The sequence below is a fragment of the Pyrgilauda ruficollis genome, unplaced genomic scaffold, assembly GCF_017590135.1.
Source record: "Pyrgilauda ruficollis isolate IOZ18807 unplaced genomic scaffold, ASM1759013v1 scaffold23, whole genome shotgun sequence".
NCBI lineage: Eukaryota > Metazoa > Chordata > Aves > Passeriformes > Passeridae > Pyrgilauda > Pyrgilauda ruficollis.
Genome location: NW_024522539.1, coordinates 2429049 through 2436253, shown reverse-complemented (window position 1 = coordinate 2436253; position 7205 = coordinate 2429049). Strand labels below are relative to the sequence as shown.

At 43.0% G+C, this 7205-nt stretch overlaps 1 protein-coding gene across 3 annotated transcripts in view; it reads left to right on the top strand.

Moving 5' to 3' along the window:
• Positions 1-16: 16 nt before the first annotated feature.
• ASB7 (ankyrin repeat and SOCS box containing 7) overlaps positions 17-7205 on the top strand; it is a 30339-nt gene continuing 23150 nt past the window's right edge. For 2 of the 3 annotated variants that reach the window (XM_041469200.1, XM_041469202.1), the window contains exons 1-3: positions 17-74; positions 770-864; positions 6259-6357. The gene's annotated coding sequence lies outside the window, so the exon portion shown is untranslated. Of the gene's footprint in view, positions 75-699; positions 865-6258; positions 6358-7205 lie in introns of those variants that run through there. The other variant, XM_041469201.1, reaches the window with a different exon arrangement.

Below are 7205 nucleotides of genomic sequence, written 5' to 3'. Positions count from 1 at the left end.
CGCCGCCGCCAGCGCGGGGGGCGGCCGCGCCCGGGGCCCCCGGCCCGCCCCGCTCCGGCACGCGGGTCACGCAGGTAACCCCGGCTGCCCCGGGGTCCCTCGCGGCGCGGGGAGGGGGGGGGGCGCGACCCCATGGCCTCCCCTCGCCCACACCGGGCAGCCCCTCCGGCGGTGCGGGGCTGTGAGGGGCGCCCCCGGCGTTCCCTCAGGGAAGGGGTGCGCAGCCCCCCGCCGCCCCTGCCCGCTCCCCCGGCGGGCTCCGGGCCGCCCCCGGGGCTGCCCGCGGAGGGGGGTCCCCGTCCCCAGCCCCCGGCGGCGCTCCGGGTGCCTCGGCGGCCGCCGGGCCTTGGGGCTGTGCGCCGGGGCTCGGCCGGCTTTTTGTGTGTGTGTGTGTGTGTGCGCGGCTGACGGCTCCTGGAGCGTGAACTCCTGCGAGGGAGAGGTTTGGTTTCCCAGCAGCTCAGCTTTCTGGGTTACTTCCTGTCCCATTCTTTAGCACTTATCTTTACTTCCATTCCCTGGAGGAGCTGCCTTGACAGGGCAGCGGTCCTGCCGTTGTTATCCCTTCAACTCCTTGGTATCCTGGGAGAGTGTCCTCCTTTTCCAGGAGAGATCCCGGTTTTGATGACTAACCCCTTTCCTTCCAAATTTGTGAAGGCTCTTCCTATTTTGCCCAGCTATTGCTTTTGTATTAACCAATTCTGTTCTTCTTTTCTCTCTTTTATGTCATTGTGTGGCTCAGTTCTACTTTTTTTTTATTTTTTTTTAGGTTTAAGCTGCCTTAAAGGAGAATTAAAAATAGTGACTCCAAAGAACAAAATAACAGAGAAGAGAGAAAACAGCACTCAAAAAGCCCCCAGAAAGGTGATGATTCATTTAGACTCTCAGAGTCATCCTAGACACATGGTTTGGCTGGGATTGGGGCCTCTTGTGTTTTTATGGATTTGAATAGGTAGCATTAGATTTCTTTGTTCTTTTAAAACCTACTTGCTGTTGACCTTTTAAAGTTTGAAAGCTCTTAATCCCGTTTGAAGTACAGTTGCTCTTGTAACACTTTATAATTTTCCAGAATTATTCTGAAAATGTTGTTTTGATTATGAATTGCTACTTAATGGAGGGGTTTGTGTCTTCATCTCAGGGGTGTCACTTAAAAATACTTTGCTCTAGGTTGTTAAAAGGATCTTTTCTTTAAGTCTTTCCATAAATTTATGGGTTCAGCATTGCTTCTGTTTCGATTTTCAAATCTTTATTGGGGTAGGTCATGGTAAATGCATTACATTGGTTTAGTCATACCTCACTCCTGTGTGGGTCACTTTATTGTGTGTGTGTTGTAACGGAGCTGCAAAAATTGAAATTAATTTAATTGGATGGTGTCTGCTTACAAGTACTTACTTTTTGGGCTGAGATCATAGAAGATGATGATGCTGTTGGGTGCTTCAGGGGAAAAAATTAAAGGAGTTATGAAAACCAATGCTGCTGGTAGGAGGGAGGTTCTGTTTCAGGGGGAGAGCTGCTCGTAGGGAGAATTGCGTGCTTTATGTGGTGAGATGAAGAAATGGATCCTAGCAGAGAGTGGGGGGTGAATGATGTCAGTCAGACTTTTTCTGCAGCCTGCTGTCAGTGTGCTCCAAAGGATGGAGACTCTGTGCCTTCTTCTAACGCAGGGTCTGTCTTGAAGCCATCTTAATCTGTTTCAAAAGTAGGTGAGCTTGGCTTTTTGGCTAAGATGCCCTCCCTGGAGGTCCCTCTGGTCTATGTCGTGTTTTCAGAGATGTCACTGACTGTACCAAAACGTTGTTCATTGTTGGCAATCAGTTGTTTTTGAGCATTAGCCTGCAGGAGAAACAGCAGTATTTGTTGCCAGCAGCCTTGGTCAAGGCTGGATCATTTTTCCAATACAGATGTCTTTAGATTAAGACAAAAAGTGGTTGCTCTGTGTTGAAGATTAAATAGAAAATCCCTCTGTAACACAAGTGCAGCAAATCCTGAGGCACGCTTTGGAAGTGCAGGGAAGAAATTTTCCATGTTATTTTGATAACTCAGGAGTAATGGCAGAACATGTGGACATGCCCAGTGTGATTCCAGGAGGGATTTTCCTACTAATAGGTGAGGCAGATCAGTACAAACTTACCAGTTATTGCACAGCTGTTTAATCTGAATTTAGTTTATTGTAACTCCCATTTCCCAACCCACCCAGTGCTTCTCACATCAGGGCTGTAGCTGCTCCAACAGGACACCTCGTGGTGCCAACAATTCATGGGATCTTTGGGATTTATTCACAACAGGAGACCTAAGTTTTCATATGATTTGTGAAGTTCCTTCCTAGTGTGAAATGCCAGTGCAGCAAAGTTTGATTCAGATGCAGAGACTGGAATTGAGTTCGTGGGAATCAGGGAATTAACTTCTGGCTGAAATTTGCACGTGGTTTAAACAGGGCACAGAGATCACTGATGTGCTGAAGTCCTGCTCTTGATCCCTGGGAGAAATGCAGCATGTTGCCAGTATAGCAGCCCTTTAGAGAAAGCTTTAGTCTTCAGGCTGTATGCTCATTTTGGGTTTGTTTTTCCTCATTGTGAATTCTCAACCCTTAAAGGAAATGTGCTGTCTGAGGGCTGGTTTTGTTTTGTTCCAGCAATGCTTACAGAATGATATTATCACAGTGAAGTCTTGCTTTGTCCACTAAAGACATCCAACAAATTTTGTCCACTTGGATTCTTTTAGGCTGTGTTAAATAGAAATATATATTGAATGTACTTCTAGAGATTGTTGAATGACACAAACTCTGTAAGCAGCACTCAGTTGGTTTATCAGCTGTGCTCTGAGAATTAGGGCTGAAGTGACTCCTTTAATATGGTTTGAGCTCGCCATTGGTTCCTGCTTCTGTCATTCCATGCAGTGTTGGTGTTTGGGTGCTCTAATGTTAGTAAATCACGTGAAAATACATAAATCTTAGCAATTAACACTTGCTACAAATTAATTACTAAGCTTCCATCTGACTTTTGCTGTTTAAAACTTGGTGATAGCACTGCTGTAAGTTGGAGGAGAATTGGTATTTTTTGCTTGGTACACGAGGATCTCCAAGCATGCTGCAGAGCACAAGCTCCCTGCAGTTTGTCAGTGCACATCTTGAGGGAGGAGGTTCTGGCTGTGTGAACCTGATGCAGCATTCTCTACTGAAAAAAGAGCTGGAAGGCCTTGCTTTAGCATCAGCATTGAGGTCCTGCCTTCAGAAGGAGTTGCAGGATTTTATTCTTGGGGCTCTGCTTGTGCTTAAGGTCGCCAGTGTATGGGTGGGGGTGCTGAGGATGGTGAGTGGTTGCTGTGCTTGCTGAAGGGGAAGCTTCTCTCAGGTTTGCACACCTGAAGTTGTTTGAGCTGGGTGATGTCCCTGATTCTCCATCAGGCCCAAAGTCAGACCTCAGAACCTCTCAGTGAGATGGATAATTGTGGTAAAATGACACCTCTGTGCTTCAGTTTCATCCACCTGCAGAATGTAAGGACACAACAGCTGCTTATTAGTGTGTAACAGCACCACCTCTAGTTCTAGGAACACCTGAAGTTGGTGGGGCACTTGTAGATTAACTCTTTTGGTTATTTTAAATTTCATATGTCCAAGCTGGCCTTATAGGAGCTCTCATGAGAAATGTGTAACTTTTAATGACACCTTGTGAGGAGTGAAGGCTTCTTTCCTTTGAAGCAGCAGTTCCTCTGTGATGTTTTAGATTCATGCACTGTTAACTCATTGCTTTCAGGCCCAGCAGCTTGCATGTGTTGCTTGGTGATTTTCATTTCAGTCACAGGGATACCTCACTTGGTGTCTGGGCTGTAGCATGGAACTTTCAGCAGAAAATATATTTGGGATTATAAGGCTCTGTGAAATTTTGATATTTCACATGTTACTTGCAAACTTCACGATTGGGATGTGAGAATGCAAATGACAACACAATTGTTTGCCCTACTCTCTTGTCTGAAGAGCTCCTGGAATAGGAGCGTGAGTGACAGCTGAAATGATGGTTGTGTTTAGTTTGTCAAAAATATATTGACCATTTTTAAAATGCCATGTGAGTGAGAACACATTTAGCTTGTTCAAGCTTTGAAATGGGTAGGAGAAGTGAGTTGTGAGACTAATGAAGGCTGATGTGATTATCCTTATTCCACAGGGCATTCCTTTTTTCTGTTGTTTATTTGACTTAAATGTCTCGGAATACTTCAACCACAGGCAACTCAGATCTACACTGATGAGGTCTATGCCAGATACTAAATGTCATGTGTAATGGTACACTTCCCTTGTTGTACAGAGTTAGGCTGACATCCATAACTTATGGTCCTTATTCTGCTCTTGGGTGTGTAATCTCTGAGTTTAGGGATCAGGTCTTTCTGTCAGGCCGTGTGAATGAGCAAAATACTGAATTTTGAGGTCTTGCTTTTTGTACCAACCTTTAACTTTCTTTAAAGTAAGTGTATACATATGTTGGAATTAATTTTCCACATGATGTTTGCAGTGACTTTAAAGAAGTGACACATTGATGTGGAAAAGTCTAAGATCTCTTTGACAACATGAGACATTATCAATAGATAATGAGGATGTTTGTCTTATTATTTTTATTTAGTGCTGCCTCTACTATTATTATTAGTGTTTTAATCAAACTTTGTTAAGTCATTGAGTGAGGGAGCTTTACTCTTACTAAATATGACTTATTTTTATTAAAGTTGCAGATCTTACTCTTGCCATATGCAGCTAATTTTCCTTTGGGGGGAAAAAGCTTGTTACTTTTTTAGTGGAGCAATCTGTTACCTTGTCTGTAGTCTGTGAAGTCAGTGCAATTCTAATTTGCATCAGCTAATAAAAAATGTGTGGGTTTTAAAGTGAAAATCATGCAAAAATTTGAAAAAAAAAAGGTGAACGACTGATCATCTATGCAGAAAAACAAGGCTAGAAATGTGATCAAATTAGGTCATGGCAGTGCAGTTTTGTGCAGGGCTGTAAGCATATCTGAAGACCTTGTATGTTTTATCTTGGGAAGCAAAGCTCTTGAAAAATGTGCATAAGAGGGATAAAAAGGACTTTTTTTCATCCTCCTCTTTCAGCTATCATTGTGAAAGCATGATTTTATGTTGCATTAAGTGGCAGAAATTTCAACTTAATCTGAGAGCTGCACAGTTCATGGAACTGCTCTGGTGCAACTCGTTTGCAGAAGAAACGAGTCACAGTTGGGTTTGTGTGATCAGCTGTACAATTAAGTATTTAATGGTTTTATTGTTTATTACATGATTGCAGTGCTCAGATGAGATAAGGGGGCCTTTCACTAAAAGTTTGCAGCCAAAGGAAATGAAAGGTCAGATAAAGGTGTACAAAGAATTAGTGAAAGAACAGTGATGAGTACAGGAGGAGTGGTCTGCCACTGATCCCATTAACTGCAGGTGACAGGGGGGATAAGGAGGGGCCAGTCTGAAGGAGGAATCTGCACAGGGGTTGTAACTGGCTTTTGGTAAACCTTGATTCTAAAAGGCTGGTTTTTCTTTATGAAGAAAAGGGTGAAGATTTTTGAGCTGGTGGTTTTCTTGTACTGTGGAGGTGGCTTTACCTGTTTGTGAAACGCAGTGTGTGTCAGCTTGAGCTGTCACATGAGGGAGAGGAGACAGGCTGGAGACTCTGCAAATCCAGCTGAAGGACACAACTCAATGGTCTAGGGGCTCAGGTTTTATTCCTTACTTAGGGAAACAGAGATGGGATGGAGATTTAAAAAAAAAAAACAAACCCAAACCTCATACAAAAACAATAATAAAAAACCCCACAAACAAATAAAAAGCCCACAAAAGTAGTTTGGGAAGAGCTAAATGGATCCTGAATGTTTTTCCTGGCATCTGACTCCCACAGGGAGATGTTGAGCACTGAGGCAGAAGTACCTACTGTAACCTTTGTATCCATTCTTGTTCCATACAGGAGGGGCAGATGCAGGTAATTATTAGAGAAGGGTGTAGACCATTTCTTCAAGGTTTACTCCAGACAGGAAGCACATCACTCATTTCTCCTGTCTTCCATAAAATATTCTCTGTAGCCTTTTCCTCGTGTGGCAGAAGCAAACTCTGCCCTCCCCAACCTCTGGAGGACTCTTTGGTAATGATAGAAAACACACTTTGGGTCTTTTCTGACATAGCTGCATGAAAATGTAGCATTCTCACACACAAACAAAGTAAAAGTAAGTAAACCTCTGGCTTTTATTCTTTACAACTAACATGAAATACCATTTTTTTAAGGGGTAGCAGGTTGTTTGACACACATGGGCACAGAAGATTATGAACAGTGAAGACAATGAAGAGTGGGACATCCATCAAAGAGTAGCAACCTCTTATAAGGTAATTCAGGACCACATTGAGTTTATCCTGTTGTACTTGCAAAATCAATTAAGTAACTGTTGCTGTCCTCCATTTTCATGGCACTATAAAATCATTATAACCAAGAATATATAGGTATATTTTTCCCCCCTGTGCTTCCTTTCATTTTTTTACTTGCATGCAGAAAGCCAATATGTAACAACCCAAATGCATGCTGAGTTCTGAATGAGATTGATTACAGTTGCAAAACATTAAATATTAAATGCCAAAGGGCTACTTCCAGTAGTCCTCCTTCTCTTCTCCAAAGATTGATGTCTTAAATGGGGCTCTGCAAACAGGAGTTTTAAATGATCTATGGAGCAGAAGTAAAAATGTTTTCAAAGCTGGTGTGTACCTAAAACTATCCTGAAACCTTTAATGTTATGGTTAAGTATTCTTGTCATTTGAATTTCATTGCTTGCCATAGGGGTGAGATGGAAGAGTGGATATTTACAGAAACTGTGCAAGTGATAAAAGGAGCTGCCTGACTTTGTCTTCTGCTTTGTATGTTTTAGTACTTATGTACTTTAGTACCAGCTAATTTGAATAAGCTCTGCTAGTCACATGCAACATATGGAGCCAATGCCAATTTTTTATAATGCTGCATTGCAAATATACCCACCAGCTGAGAAGTGTGAGAGAGAGAGCTCTGCTTTTCCTCAACCAACTGTCTTCACAGAGAGTTGCAGGGGGAAGGAATACTGCTGGCCCTTCAAATGAGAAATCCCATTTCCCTTCATCTCTTTAGTCATCCCATCTCTTTCTGTAGCATTTTGAGCAACTAGCCTGACCTTAATTTTCAGGATCACTTGAGGGCTTGCAAGTATTGG